The sequence below is a fragment of the Mustela putorius genome, unplaced genomic scaffold (genome assembly GCF_011764305.1).
Source record: "Mustela putorius furo isolate JIRA1106 unplaced genomic scaffold, ASM1176430v1.1 tig00003859_pilon_pilon_pilon, whole genome shotgun sequence".
Taxonomy (NCBI): Eukaryota; Metazoa; Chordata; class Mammalia; order Carnivora; family Mustelidae; genus Mustela; species Mustela putorius.
In genome coordinates this window covers 6524481-6540824 of record NW_025422011.1, presented here as the reverse complement: position 1 = coordinate 6540824, position 16344 = coordinate 6524481, and the positions used below count along the sequence as shown (strand labels likewise).

Below are 16344 nucleotides of genomic sequence, written 5' to 3'. Positions count from 1 at the left end.
CAAGGTAACATAAATTTTATTAATTCTATTTTAAGAAAGAAATTGAGGCCAAAAATTTCATAAATTTTCATAAGCTCATGCAAGAAATTTAAATATCTTGGTTATTTCAAATTCCATACTCTGCTCCATTTTATGTTTTCAGATGATTGTTATTATGAACATCACCTATTTTCTATTTATATTCTGATTTTTTATTCTGTTAATATGTCTAATATAGTGAGAAAAGAATTGACTGAGCAATGATATTATATAAGAAAAGTTCTTAGTCTAGAAATAGTTCCTTATCTGTAATTTACTCATGTCTCTGTTTAAACAAAACTAGAAAGGACAAACATTTTTGAATGCTAAATACAGTAAAAATTAGATAGATTTACTTCCTAAGGAAAATGCTTCAAGAATGCATTGAGAAATTCTCAAAGTAATAACCCACATGAAAATAAATTAGCATATGATTAGAAGCAAAATGTCCATCTCTACCTCTGGAATGTCTATCAGACTATGGCACCTGAGTTTTTATAGCCCCTTGGAAAAAACTGAGACATGTAACATATTATGTAAAATCTCCCATTCTGGACAACCTTGAAGTGTACTGTAGTGATATAAAGCTACTGAATTTGGTCCAAAAAAAAAAAGGACAAACTCACTATTATCTCGGGAGAGCCACTGACTCTAAAGATCACACTGAAAATAATTTCTCTAATTTTCATTCATAATTATATAACCAGACTTTTTTTCTCTCATGTGTATTTTCAAAAAAATCTTCAGAAATATCTTCACAGTCTAAGAAAAGTCTATTTTTCCTAGTAGGAGACCCAATTATAGTTAGTTATTAGAAGATGGCCTGCCATGGTAGGTACAGACTGATTAAAGTGTGTACACTGTAAATTCTTTCTTTCTTAAAGATTTACTTATTTATTTGAGAGAAAGAGAGAGAATGGTGGGGGGGGGGAATCTTCCAAGCAGACTCCCTACTGAAGCATGGAGGCCACCAATCCTTGATCCATGAGATCAGGACCTGAGCTGAAACCCAGAGGTAGATGCTTAACTTACTGGGTCACCCAAGTGCCCTGACAATGTAAATTTATATGAGTTGTCTCCCCTAGTATGTGATTACCAGTGCTTCCAGGCACCAATCTCAAAGGGTGTTTCAAGCATCTTAAATTTAACCTAGGTATCAAAAGGAGACAAGCATCCTGAGGAACAGTATAAAGCAGAACCAGAAAAGACCCCCGGGCCCACTAGAGCCCACCTCCACTGCATCCCTACATCCAGAGCCTATGTCTCTCCGATGCCACTATGCCAAAGAGAAAGGCTAAAGGGGATGCTAAAGGAGATAAAGCCAAGGTGAAGGATGAATCACAGGTAAGATTTCCTTCAAAGCCAGAGCACAAGACTAAAAAACCTCTGCAAAGAAGAGAGAGAAGATACCTAAAGGGAAAAAGAGGAAACATGGTGCTGACAAGGATGGGAATGACCCTACAAAAAGTGGAGATGCCAAAACACACTAGACACAGAAAACTGAAGGTGCTGAAGAAGCCACATGAAGTGCGTGCATTTTTGATAACTGTGTACTTCTTGTGACTGTACAGTTTGAAATACTATTTTTTATCAAGTTTTTGAAAATGCAGAATTTTGCTTTACTTTTTTTTTAAGATTTTATTTATTTATTTGACAGAGATCACAAGTAGGCAGAGAGGCAGGCAGAGAGAGAGAGGAGAAAGCAGGCTCCCCACCGAGCAGAGAGCCCGATGCGGGGCTCAATCCCAGGACCCCGAGATCATGACCTGAAGGCAAAGACTTGACCAACTGAGCCACCCAGGTACCCCAGCTTTACTTTTTTTTTTAAAGCTATGTTGTTGGTATACCAAACAATTTATTGTTATTTGGAGGGGAAGGGCATATGTCACTAATAGAATATCTCACAACTGAACTGATATGGGGGAAAACAGTTACCCCTTCTAGTTTTGAGAAAATTCCTCTTGATGTTGACAGGCATTAGCCACCTTGGAACAAATTCCTTGTGGTGTGGAAAAGGGAAAATTCTTTTTTTTTTTTTTATTGTCTTCTTTTCCCTCTCTGTCTTCAGCATAGACTTGACTCCCTTTAACCCAGATACTTGTTGGAACCTGACCCCCCAAAATGGTTCCCAGTATATCAAGCAAACTACCTTTGAGCTTGATGCCTTCTAAGACTCCCTTTTTAGCTCGTGGGTCTTCAGATTGCTAATGCTGCCATTTTCATTTCATTTCCTGAAAGTCAGAGTCAACTTAAGAAAAGTTGTTGAACAATATTCTAAGCATGAAATGTCAATCTTCACTCCAAAATTTCCGTATTCATAATACAACATGAAGACTTCACTAGGATTTATAGTGGCCATCTGATTTTAGTAGTCCACTGAAGCATGGACTTTGGAAGTTTTATATGGTTAATGATTGTTTCCTGGTATCCTGCCTGAACTACCATGGCTGTTTATGAAAAGTATCTTTAATAAATTTGGATACAGTTTGGCTAGGGAAAAAAGCAAAGAAAACAGAATCCTTGGATTAAAAAGTACTATTCTATTTTCTCTTGGTTTACTAAGAGCACAAAAAAGAAAACCAAGCATCTCTGTAGTTTTTCACCAGGGTATTTAAGAACGTCTCTTTAAGATATGTTGAAAAGCACAAGCTCTTTGGAAATAGTGTTTTATTTCCTACTTGGTATTTGATATTTGAAGTCACAGGTTCTTTTTTTTTTCTTTTAAAGATTTTATTTATTTAATTGACAGAGAGAGATCACAAGTAGGCAGAGAGGCAGGCAGAGAGAGAGGAGGAAGCAGGCACCCTGCTGAGCAGAGAGCCCGATGTGGGACTCGATTCCAGGACTCTGACATCATGACCTGAGCCGAAGGCAGCGGCTTAACCCACTGAGCCACCCAGGCGCCCTGAAGTCTCAGGTTCTTAACTGAACTTTATTTTCCTCTTTGTCAAGCTTTGTTGGAGCTGTGGAAATATTACATAAGTTAATTAAAGTAATACCTTTGAAACAAAACTTTTACCTTTATCATGTATTCCAAACTTATATCAATATGAAGAATATGGTGAGTATAGTCTTTCTACAGGATGCTCAGTTCAAAGGATAGGCTACCCCATAAGGTTATTTTCCTTTGACTAGTGTCGTTAGATGATTTACTCAGTCAGTTGTCAGATGGTACTTTATGCCAAACAAAATAAAATAAAAATACAGTTAATGATGTTATCATTTATAATATAACAAATTATTATTACTGATCTTCCTAACTCCACCTCTATTAGTTCAAACTACTAAGTTCTTTACCTCAAGAAATGGTGAGATTGGGGCACCTGGGTGGCTCAGTGGGTTCAGAGAGTCCTGAATCGGGCTCTCTGCTCAGTAGGGAGCCTACTTCCTCCTCCTCCTCTCTCTCTCTCTACGTACTTGTGATCTCTCTCTGTCAAATAAATAAATAAAATCTTTTAAAAAATGGTGAGAGGATGAATACCCAACTTTTGTATCAACATGGACAGGACTGGAAGAGATTATGCTGAGTGAAATCAGTCAAGCAGAGAGAGTCAATTATCAAATGGTTTCACTTATTTGTGGAGCATAAGAAATAACATGGAGGACATGGGGAGATGGAGAGGAGAAATTGGAGGGAGAGATGAACCATGAGAGACCATATATGGACTCTGAAAAACAATCTGAGGGTTTTGAAGGGGTGGAGGGTGGGAGGTTGGGGTAGCCTGGTGGTGGGTATTATGGAGGGTACATATTGCATGGAGCACTGGGTGTGGCGCATAAACAATGAATTCTGTTACACTGAAAAGAAATTAAATTTTTAAAAAAAGTTTAAAAAAAGGTGAGATTATTTTCTAATAATTGGTTAATATGCAATATTCATTGCAGGGGAAACTAATTGATGTACATTTTTCCTGATTTTCCTTTGTTCTGTGATGAGGATAGAATAGGCAGTTTACCAATATTTTAGCTTAAATTGGATATCAAATTAAACACCAATTTATATCTGAATTTTAGCTGTAGCCAAAGTATACTGTAAATCCAGGTCATGAACTATAGAATAAGACATCACCAATTAACAAACGTGGGAACCATTCAATTTAGGTAAATTGAGGTAATCAGATGCAGAATAAATTTTGTCTTTTTCTTCTTCTTTTCCAAAAGAAGTAACTGTACCTACTTCACTTGCACTTGGTCTTTGACTAATGTGTCACTGTGCATCACATTGTCTTTGTCTCTGTAATTCATAATATGAAAATTCATTTATAGCACAAAAATAATGGGCACATTTTACCTCTAATTAAGATTACTCATCAGTTCACACCCACCAAGAATTCTACTGTGCTTTCAACTCATCACTGCTTACATTAATGTACCTAGTTTAATCACAGCAATGCCAGGAATTATTCCATCATAACCAGAGATGTACTAATTTATTCTTCTCAAAAAAGAAAAATTTTAACATTGAACATTTGAAAAATTATATGTGCATATGTTTAACAATACACATGTACAAAATATACATGTGAAAATTTTGAAATTTATATGTGCATATGTTTAATAATATACGTGTATAAAATTTATTTATGCATATATTTAACAATACACATGTATAATAGTTTTTGCTATCATGCAATCTAAGAAGAATGTTAGAAAGTATGTTTGCTTTCACACTGAGAGTAAATTCATTTCTGCTTCAATATTCTATTAATACGGGCATAACATAAAGCTTGCGGATTTTGACACAGCCAATTACAAAAAAATTCTCTATTAAAAAGTTCCTCATCCTGAGGAAGTGGTGATGCAACATGAGAGCTTAAGTGGGTAGAAGAATAATCAATGAAACAAGATGGAATTGGGAGGGAGACAAACCATAAGTGACTCTTAATCTCACAAAACAAACTGAGGGCTGCTGGGGGGAGGGAGGTTGGGAGAAGGGGGTGGAATTATGGACATTGGGGAGGGTATGTGCTTTGCTGAGTGCTGTGAAGTGTGTAAACCTGGTGATTCACAGACCTGTACCCCTGGGGATAAAAATATATGTTTATAAAAAATAAAAAATTAAAAATCAAAAAATAAATAAATAGATAGATAGATAAAGTTCCTCATCCTAATCTCCCTTACCCCCTTATAAAGTGAAGAAATAATTTGTAAGTGCATAAGCCACAAGTCTTGGTTCAAGAATTAGTAAAAAATAAACACAAGATCTCTCAATCTCTTCAGAAGATAATTTCCTAAATGGGTATCTTCTGAATGTGTGCTTATCAACTAAAGTGCTTCGTGATTCAGACTAAAATCCTATGGCAATATTTGGAGAAAGACCATTGGAAAGTGTTGCCTGCTTGTCTTCAATCCAATTTAATTCACAATTGGGCTTCATTAGTATCCTACAGTGCTGGCTCCAAGTTCTGCTGTTTGTGAATTAGAGAAAATTACAATGAGCTTTCAACCTAAACAGTAGTACAGAAATTCTCTACCAACTCCAGAAAAGGTTAGCATAGAACCCTGTAAAGTCTACGACTAGTTTAAACACTGAGTTTTTCTTGTTTGAGTGTTTGGTGTATCGTAGTCAAGGAATATGTTTTATGCAAAAGAGATTTTAAAGATTATCTTGTACCTTCAAGCATATTAAAATCAAAATTGGGAGAGTATATATGTCTATGTGTGTGTATTTGCAGTTGTGTTTGGGTAATTGGATGAGTCACACATTTTCAAACAAAACACATTTTCAGAACAAAATTCTATATGACGAACATAAACATAAGTAAATAAAACCTGTGTGTGGCCTAGAAGTTTATAATAGAAATAAGGAATTTGGAGAGAGAAACAAAGGGTAGATAGGGTTTGAGATTAACCTTGAGGGTTGTACAGAAGTTGAACAGGTGATGAGAGGTATGGAAAGCAGGGTTCTGAAGATAACCCCTTAGCTATCCATTCTCTGTTGAAGCTAATACTAGTCAAGGTACTTGCTATGAAAAGATTTTGCAGATGTAATTGAAGTCCCTCAAAAATGACTTTAAACTACTGGAGATTATCTGAGTGGGCCTGACCCAATCAAGTAAGCCCTTTACATGCATAATTTTATTTTGCTGAGGGCAGAAGTTAGAAAGATGTACTCCTGCTGTCTTTAAGGAACAACACAAATAGTTATGTTGTGAACTTCTGAGGGACAACATCTAGAAGCTCAGAGCAGTCCCCTGCAGTCCCCTTGCAGCCAGCAAGAAAATAGCCATATACCTGCAGGGGAATTTCATCTTTCAATAACCAGTATGACTAGAAGAGGATCCAGACCCTCAGATGAGGATCTCAGCTCAGCCAACACCTTGATTCACCCTGTGAGATCTTAACAGAGGATCCAGATAGCTGTGCCCAGACCCCTGACATGGAAAACATGAGATAATAAATGTATTATCTGAAGTTGCTGAGTTTGTAGTAATTTTTTGTTACATCAATAGAAGCTAACACAACAAGGATACATGGGAATAGTCAGGAGATGAGAGGACTCTAGTACACACACACACAGGTGTATGTATATTTACATGTATATATATATACATGTTTATATATATTTATATGTATATATATATTTGTGTATATATATATGTGTGTGTGTGTGTGTGTATACACACACACACACACACACATATATACATTTGCCTGGAGTAAGGAGATAATAGTGGTAAAGAAGAGTAGTTCATTTCAGAGTACAACAATAGCTTACTGAATGTCAGACTGAAGTTTAGACTGTCCCCTGGAGAATCAATGTAGTATGGCAGTCTCAAGATGAAAATGGTCTACTTTGTGCCAAGTATAACATACTTGAGGGTATAAGAGTGTGAAATAGGAGGGCTCTATGAAGCAAACAGGAAGACGAGGGAAGAGGACAAGAGCAAATGAATGAGAAAAAAAACAGCTGTTAGAACAAGAGAGTCAGAACAAGACAGGTCAGGAATTAGAACACCCAATCAATTGTAGGGAAAGAAACTGTGGAATGAAAAGTTAGAGGAATAAAGAACAAACTGACCTGAAATATAGGGAAGAGAAAAGTAACAGATTCTTTGTGAAAATATTCAGGTACTCTCTGATAAAAAGGTACTAATAAGAAAAGAATTTGATATTAGAAAGTGCCTGGCTGGCTCAGTTGGTAAAGCATGCAGCTCTGGATCTTGGGGTCATGAGTTCAAGTCCTGCATTGGATGTAGAGCTTACTTAAAAGCAAAAAAAAAACAAACAAAATACTTACTCTTCAACAGACATTGTTCAAAAATATGAAAAGGAAGCACTAGGCAAACACCCTGATAAAGAGACTCACGTTTATAAGAAAGTGGAAAGAAAATGCAATAAGAGAAAGGAGGAACTTAGCAATGTACTTTAAAAGATGGAGTTAAAGTGGTAGGTTTAAACAATCTGAAAAGCTTTTCAATCCACTGTGAGTATGCACTAGGATTTTTATCTTTATGTATGGGTGAGTAGAGCCAATAATGACTGGTAAAAATTAGAATTCATGTTAACTGACATTTTCCTTAAAGTTTCTTGAAAATGTATCAGATTCTTGAATTGTCAAGGGAGGAGAAGAAAATTAATACATTTTCTTTGTTAGACTATGGGTTATCCAATTAGTAATAATTTTTTATACAATGGAGAACTATCTGGAATACAAGTAAGCTTATTGAATCCATGATAATAATTGAACATAAAATATCAGAGTAGGCAAAAAGAAGTTTGCTTATATTTAAAGAGAAACCAGTCTTACAAGTTCACAACTAAAGCAAGTTCTTATTTGAAGTTATGTGAGGACTACAATTTTTTCACAAGCTCAATAAGAAAGAAAACAGACTCAGTATTAGGAGGTGCTCATAGACACTGTTCTTATCACTCTCATATGACTGATTCTTATAAATTCCAAGTGAAATGTTATTTTTATCTTTTTCTTGTTTCAATTTAAGTTTTTTGGTTTTTTTCAGTTGGGTTTTGGGTTTTTTGTTTTGTTTTTGTTTGTTTTTTAATTCCAGTGTGGTTAACATACAGTGTTTCTATTAGTTTCAGGTGTATAATATAGTGATTCAACACTTCCATATATTACTCAGTTCTCATCACAGTAAATGTACTTTAATCTCATTCATCCATCTACCACACACCTCCCCTCTGGCAACCATCTGCTTGTTCTCTATAGTTAAGAGTCTATTTTTTGGTTTATCTCTTTTTTTTACTGTGTTCATTTGTTCTGTTTCTTAAATTCCACATAGGAGTAAAATAATATTGTATTTGTCTTTCTCTGATATTTCCCTTGACGTTATATTCTTTTGATCTATCCATGTTGTTGCAAATGACAAGATTTCATTCTTTTTTATGACTCAGTAATATTTCATGGTGTCTGTGTGTATGTGTGTGTGTGTGTGTGTACACATCATAACTTTATCCATTCATCCATTCATCTATCTACAGACACTTGGACTGTTTCCATAGTTCAACTTTTGTAAATAATGCTGCAATAAACTTAGGAGTGCATGTATTCCTTTGAATTATTTCCTTTGAATATGTTTTCATATTCTTTTACAGAGGAGGAAGGATTATACAATGGGAAAAAGACAGTCTTTTCAATAAATGGTATTGGGAAAACTGGACAGCTGCATGCAAAAAAAAAAAGAAAGAAAGAAACTTGGGGCGCCTGGGTGGCTCAGTGGGTTAAGCCGCTGCCTTCAGCTCAGGTCATGATCTCAGAGTCCTGGGATCGAGTCCCACATCGGGCTCTCTGCTCAGCAGGGAGCCTGCTTCCTCCTCTCTCTCTGCCTGCCTCTCTGCCTACTTGTGATCTCTCTCTGTCAAATAAATAAATAAAATCTTTAAAAAAAAAAAAAAGAAACTGGACCACTTTCTTACACAAAAATAAACTCAAAATAGATTAAGCACTTAATGTGAAAGCTTAAACCATGAAAATCCTAGAAGAGAGTAAAGGCAGTAATCTTTGTTGTAGCAACATCTTTTTTGATATGTCTCCTGAGGTTAGAGGGAAAAAAAAAAGGAAAATAAACTATTGGGATTATACCAAAACAAAAAGCTTTGGCACAACAAAGTAAACCAACAAAACTGAAAGACAACCTACTGAACAGGAGAAGAAATAAGCAACTGACATAGCCAAAAACAGGTTAGTATCCAAAATATATAAAGAACTTCTGTAACTCAACACCAGAATCAAATAATCCAATTTAAAAAATGGGTGGAAGGGGTCCCTGGGTGGCTCAGTGGATTAAAGCCTCTGCCTTCGGCTAGGTCATGATCTTAGGGTCCTGGGATCGAGCCCTGCATCGGGCTCTCCACTCAGCGGGGAGACTGCTTCCCTACCTCTCTTTTTTTTTTTTTTTTAAAGATTTTATTTATTTATTTGAGAGAGAGACAGTGAGAGAGAGCATGAGCAAGGAGAAGGTCAGAGGGAGAAGCAGAATCTGCATGGAGCTGGGAGCCCAATGTGGGACTCCATCCCAGGACTCCGGGATCATGACCTGAGCCGAAGGCAGTCGTCCAACTGAGCCACCCAAGCGTCCCCCTTCCTCTCTCTTTCTACCTACCTCTCTGCCTACTTGTGATCTCTTTCAAATAAATAAAATCTTAAAAAAAAAAAATGGGTGGAAGACATGAACAGCTATTTCTCCAAAGAAGACATACAGATGGCCACAGACACATGAAAAGAGGTGTTATTTATCTAATTAAAAAATAAATTTGGAGAATTTAATTAACAAGTCTCTAAATCCACAATGCTAGAAACTGGGGCATCTGAGTGTATAATCTTATCATTTCTGACTCCAAATCTGAATCTGCTGTTCATTTTTTTTTTTTATCTTACTCCCTCTTGGCATCTGTCCATTGGCATTCTATGAACTGGATTTTTTTTTTTAAAGATTTTATTTATTTATTTGACAGACAGAGATCACAAGCAGGCAGAGAGGCAGGCAGAGAGAGAGAGAGGAGGAAGCAGGCTCCCTGCTGAGCAGAGAGCCCGATGTGGGGCTCGATCCCAGGACTCTGAGATCATGACCTGAGCCGAAGGCAGCGACTTAACCCACTGAGCCACCCAGGCGCCCCTGAACTGGATTTTTTAACAAATGTCATATACATAGTTTGATTTAAGGAAATAAATCTTTCTCCCTAGCTATCCAAAAGTCTTAGAAAACACAACCAGGTCAAAGAAAAATAAACTGTAATCATTAAAATTGAGTAGTATTTCAGATGTATGGCACTACTATAAAGTGTATACCATATACTGGGAAACATAATTGAAAATGTGTACACACAGACTTTTGAGCTACAAAAATCTAGGTTGATATATTATCTTCACCATTTACTGACTGTATTACATTAGGCACAGTATTTAACCTTTCTGTGGTTGAGATTTAAGTATACATTGAGAACTTAACTTAAATTCATAATTCACATTATATAGAAAGCTTACAATAATCACTGATTTAATCAATCTGAAATATGATTTAAAAACAAGAGATTGGGGGTGCCTGGGTGGTTCAGTGGGTTAAGCCTCTGTCTTCGGCTCATGTCATGATCCCAGGGTCCTGGGATCGAGCCCCGCATTGGGCTCTCTGCTCAGCAGGGAGCCTGCTTCTCCCTCTCTCTGCCTACTTGTGATCTCTCTCTCTCTCTCTCTGTTAAACAAATAAATAAATACAAACAAGAGATTGGATGAGATAACTTTAAGTTCTTCTCTAATGTTACAGTTGTCTTTCTCTTTCAAGTGTGCACTCAATGATTACTAGTAAATATATAGACTACAAGCCATGTTTAGAACAGTTCCATCATTTTCTTGGGTCCATTTGCAGTCAATCTCCACTCCCACACCAGCTCCAGGCAACTACTGATCTACTTTCAGGGAGTATAGATGTTTTTCCCCCGAACATTTCACATATTTGGAATTATAGAATATGTAGTCTTTTGGTCTGGCTTCTTTCATTTAGCATGATTTTTTTTGAGATTAACTCATCTGATAGCATATATTTCCACTTTTTAATTGTTGAATAGTATTCCTTTGCATAGGTTTATCTATCCACCATTTAATGAATATTTGGTTTTATTTTTAATAATTTGGGGGCTATTTTGGATAACATTGCTGTAAGCATTCACATGCAGGAATTTGCATGCACTAATTTCTCTTGGGTAGATTCCCAAGGATTGGAATTATTGGCCATAGAGTAAATTTATTTTTAACTTTTAGAAAAAATGTCAAACTGATTTCCAAAGTGATTGCATCATTTTACATTCCCACCTGCAATGTATATTGGTTCCACTTTGTCCAAATCCTCACCAGCAATTGTTATTGTCTATCTTTTTATTATAAACATCCCAGTGAATGTGAAGTGTCATTTCATTATGATTTTCACTGCATTCCTTAATTATTAATGTTGAGCATTGATTCATGTGCTTATTTGCCACTTACATGTTTGATGAAGTTTCTAGTAAATTCTTTGCTCATTTTTAACTGGGTTGTGTGTCTTATTATTGAGTTGTAAGAATATTTTATATATTCAGGATACAAGTTATTTATCAGAGAGATGGTATATATTTTACTCCAAGCTGTGGATTTTTTTTAAAAAATAATGATTATTTTTGAAGCATCAAAGTTTTTAATGTTGATGAAGTCCAAAAATTAATATTACAAAATTGGATTGGTCATGTTTTGGGTATTATATGTAAGAACTCTGCCTAATTCAAGGTCCTCAAGATTTCCTCTTATATTTTATTCTACAAGTCTTAGTGTGATAATCCTTACATTTATATATATAATCCATTTTGTGTTTATTTTTGTCAATAGTATGAAGTAATTGTCTAAATTCATCCTTTTGTATAAGGATACCCAAAATCTCAGCACCATTTATTGAAAAGTATGTATTGTTCCCACTAAAATGACTTCATTGTCAAAAATCAATTAACCTTTAGTATAAAAGTTTATTTTATACTTTTAATTCTTCCTTTGCTTTATATGACTCTCCGTAGGTAAACACCATGTTGTCTTGATTACCATATTGATTACTATACATTTATTTTAAGTTCTGATATTGAGAAGTATGTTATCCAATTTTGTTCTTAATCAAAATTGTTTTGGCTATTGCATTTCTATACAAATTTTAAGATCAGTTTGTTAATTTCTGCAAAAAAAAATCTGTCGGACATTTGTAGCAAATGTATTGAATATATACATCAATTTGAAGAGAATTACAGCCCCAATAATATTTAATATTCAAATCCATGAAACTGGAATGCTTCTCCATTTATTTAGATCTTTAATTTCTTTCAAGAATGTTTCATAGACACCAGTGCATTTTGTTGTTGTTCTTTTTATGTAAAACATTTCATTTTTTATTCTATTGTGAATAGAATAACTTTCTTAATTTCATTTGTGTGTTTGTTACTAATATATAGACGCATACTGATTTTTTTTATTCAGTGACCTTACTGAGCTTGTTTATGAGACATAAAAGAGAGAACACATGTGTGCATGTGTGTATTCCTTAGGATTTTCTAGATAGATCACAATGTCAGAGATTACAGACAATTTTACTTCTTCCTTCAAATAGGAATGATTTTTTTTTTCTCTTACTGCACTGGCAACACAATATTGAAAAATAATGACAAGGAGCAGACCTCTCTGCTTTGTCCTGATTTTAGAAGAAAATCATTCATCTTTCACTATATGTTTACCATTTTGCTATTTATTGTCTATATGCCTCATTATTCTCTTTTCCTTTTTCTTTTTGTATATGTTTGTAAAATAGGTAGTTTGTTGTGTCATTTTTGAATGTAGTTATTTTATTTATTTTTGTGGCTGTTCTAAGGATTAAAATATGCCTCTTAATATACCACAAGCCATCGGATGTGGGAGGTCATGGGGAAAGATAGTGAATTTTAACTATGTTAATGTCACAAAAATACGTTCATTCATTCATCAAGCTGCTGTTGTTAAATCTAACCCATTCATCTCATTTTGATAAGTGGAATAAACTAGTTTTCCTATGAGTGCACCTCTGTAGGGGCATGAAATTAAAATCAAAAGATGAGCAATTTCATGGTAGCTTAATGTTTGTTATGAATATAGTAATGTCCTCTCCTTTGTTCTCAGTGGAAAACTATCTGTCCCTCCCAAATCTGTATTACCAAAAGGAGAAACTGCTTTCAAATATATTCAGAGCTTAGTATGGTCCCAGAGCTGCAGGAGATCCCCTTGAGAACCATGAAGAATCTAAACCCACCAATATCCCTGACACTGGCATCAGCTACCCTTTTGATGTCCCATGAAAGATAGATAAATGGCAAAAACATCTTTTAAGATCTTTCTAAATACCAGGTCCTGAGATGGTAGCTATAAATATGGTAGCATATCTTTGAGGCCAACAAAATTGTTATTATTCTACTACCGATATAAATTAGACTCCTTTGGTGGAGTATTTACCATGACTTCAGCACAAAAATAAGAACTTGTTGTTACTTCATTTAGACTTACTATTACCTTAGTTGTTAACCATTCCTCAATTAACAGGGCCCCACTCTGGCCCTTCTCCTAATCCACTCTTACAAGGAAAGGAGTCACTAGACTCAGAAAGAATATGCCTGCCATAATCCTAAAGCATCCTCTAATCCTGGATGCTAAAGTGAGTAAATAAGTAAGTAAGTAAATAAATAAATAAATAAAGTAATAAGCCCAAAATGGAGTCCTTTGTGCTAAGCCCTGTATCCCCAAAATGAGACTTAATTATAGTCTTAGCTCTTACAGAAATGGAAACTTAAGCTGATCAGCCAGGAATCACTTCATCAGCACTAACTGGGTAATCTGCCCGATAAACCCCTGTTGTCCAGGAAAGGAAAGTAGCTACAATTACTAACCCACTTTTTCATGGTATGCCTTCCATTTTCCTACTCCCTTCCATCTACAAAAGTTTTTCATCTTGTTCAGAATCTCAGAGTTCCTTTCAATCTGCCAAATGGGATACTGCCCTCTTTGAACTGATATTTCCCCAAATTAACTCAACACTTTCAATAGGTCTCAGTTTATCTTTCAACCTGGCCAATGTTCTGACTGCCAGAGATCATGGAAACCCTTACCCTCCTTCCAAGCCCACTTTCAGAGTACCCAAGTGCATGTTTCTGAGGTCTATTTCCTCCAGGTGCATTATAAGCTTGGCACATGCACATTTAGGCCAGGAGGTGATCAAGGGATAGTTGTTCAGGGGTTACAGATGGAACCTGGATGGGTCTTTCATGGTAAGCCAGTGACCTGGGAATGGGCAGAAAAGAAAAACAATGAGCTCTGGGCTAGAGATTACAGACCAGACACAAGTGCTCCCTGCTGAGCAAGGAGCCCGATGTGGGACTCGATCCCAGGACGCTGGGATCATGACCTGAGCCGAAGGCAGCTGCTTAACCAACTGAGCCACCCAGGCGTCCCAAGGTGATTTATTTTTAAAAAGAAAAAAAAAAGAAGAAAAAAAGAAAAGAAAAGAAAGAAGTATAAAATAATGTCACCCGTTAATATAGGCTTTTCATCTGGGAAAGGAAGAGGAATGCCTTTTCTTCGGGTCTGTCAAAGCAACCTATAAACAACAGAAAACAAAGCAAAAACAAAAACAAAAAGCCAACTCTGTCAATCTCAATCACTCTGGAATTATAGCATCTTCTCATGACATACATCCTGGGTGATTCAGCAAATGGCAAAATTAGCGCCTCAATTGACTATGAATTATTCAGGTAAATGGTTCATAAACTGAGATTAAAGAGGTGAAAAGAAGCTAGGGCTACAACTTGCCAAAGGGATATGATCTGCTCTGGAAAGTGTACTGCAAAGGCAGGCTCTTCCTTCAGAGGACAAGTACCTGGAGACAGAAGCTATGAACCATGTCAGGAAAATAAATTTGAATCCTGAAAAAGATCAGCATGTCTATGGATAAAAACCTCCACTCACACAGGGCGGTGAGCAATTGGAAGGGTCAAACTGAAGGCTGGCTCTATGGTTGGTGCACCCAAAATGGCTAGTGATAAATAACACCTGAGCTTGGCTCATTCCAGTACTGGTGGGGCTGATTTAATACAAAAAGTTACATTGGTTGTGAAATGAGACTTCACCAGAAGCACGGCATTAATAATTCTTTGTTTTTATGCAGGAGGATTGTATTATCTTTACTATGGGTTTAAAAATCTCCTCTAGGATTTCTGTTCCTTAAGTGTCTCTAGCTAACAGGAGCTTGGTTAAATTGCTTATAAGAACAGAGGAGAGAGGTAGTAAATTGCAGACTTTCCAATTCCCAGAGCTACTCAAGAATCTTGTACAGTTGAGGGACATTAATATCTCATACAACCCTACTGCAATCTTGGGGAAAACACACACACACACACAAACCCTTCCTTCCTCCCTACCACATTTTCTGCTGTATTATTTTATCTCAAATAAAAAAATTTCACCCCTCATTTTCTTTATGACCTTGGTCATAAAGGATAGGCAGGATAATCTTTTATCACTATCCATTTTAGCTCTAACCTTTGATGATTTCTGGGCTTTTCTGGGAGAGTAAATACTTCTTAATGACTCAGAAGTCTTCATATTCCTGTTTCTCTTCTGATAAGGAGTCTAAACTCCCTACAGGCACCTATGTATGCTAATGGGACAACCAAGAAAACAGGTAAGACAGTGACATATAGTTCCTGACAGTTCAACTAGTTTTGAACAGAGTTATTGTAAGTTTAATGAGAGGCTATTGTCTGGGAGAGTATGCAAATGCAAAGTAGTAGGAGGCATTCTTGAGATCAAATCTCCCCTGCCTTTGCCATGGGACGGAGTCTTCAAGTCTCTAGACTGAAAAATTTATATGACTTGAACACGGGACTTAAACTTCAGAGAACCAGATGCTCCATACTGCTGGTATTTACCAAAGTAGCTGCTGGCCACTGACTGTCCTGGGGGAGCTAATGGTTAATTAAAATAAATAAGCTGGTCAGTTTCTGTGGCAAGAAATAAAGAACTTGGAATAACCCAGAAAAAAAATATATCAGAAGGTCATCAGCAATGTATTTACCAATTTTTAAGCTTCCCTCAGGGTTTTTCATGTTGACATAATCTCTTATTCGTTCAACAAATATTTATTAAATGTCAACTTCATGTCACTTAATGTGCTAGGCACTTTGGAATCAAGGAGAGAATCTAATTCCTGACCTCAGACAACTAATAGTCTAAAGGGGAAAGACCTCACTTTAGCTTAATTACCTCCATAAAGGTCAAATTCTGAGATACTGGACTTCTTAAGACTTCAGCATATAAATTATGGGCAAACACAATTCAGC

The 16344-nt window shown here is 36.1% G+C and overlaps 1 pseudogene; it reads left to right on the top strand.

Annotated features, from left to right (window-relative positions):
• Window positions 1-1296: 1296 nt before the first annotated feature.
• LOC123387759 lies at window positions 1297-1544 on the top strand (annotated as a pseudogene).
• The last annotated feature ends 14800 nt before the right edge of the window (window positions 1545-16344 follow it).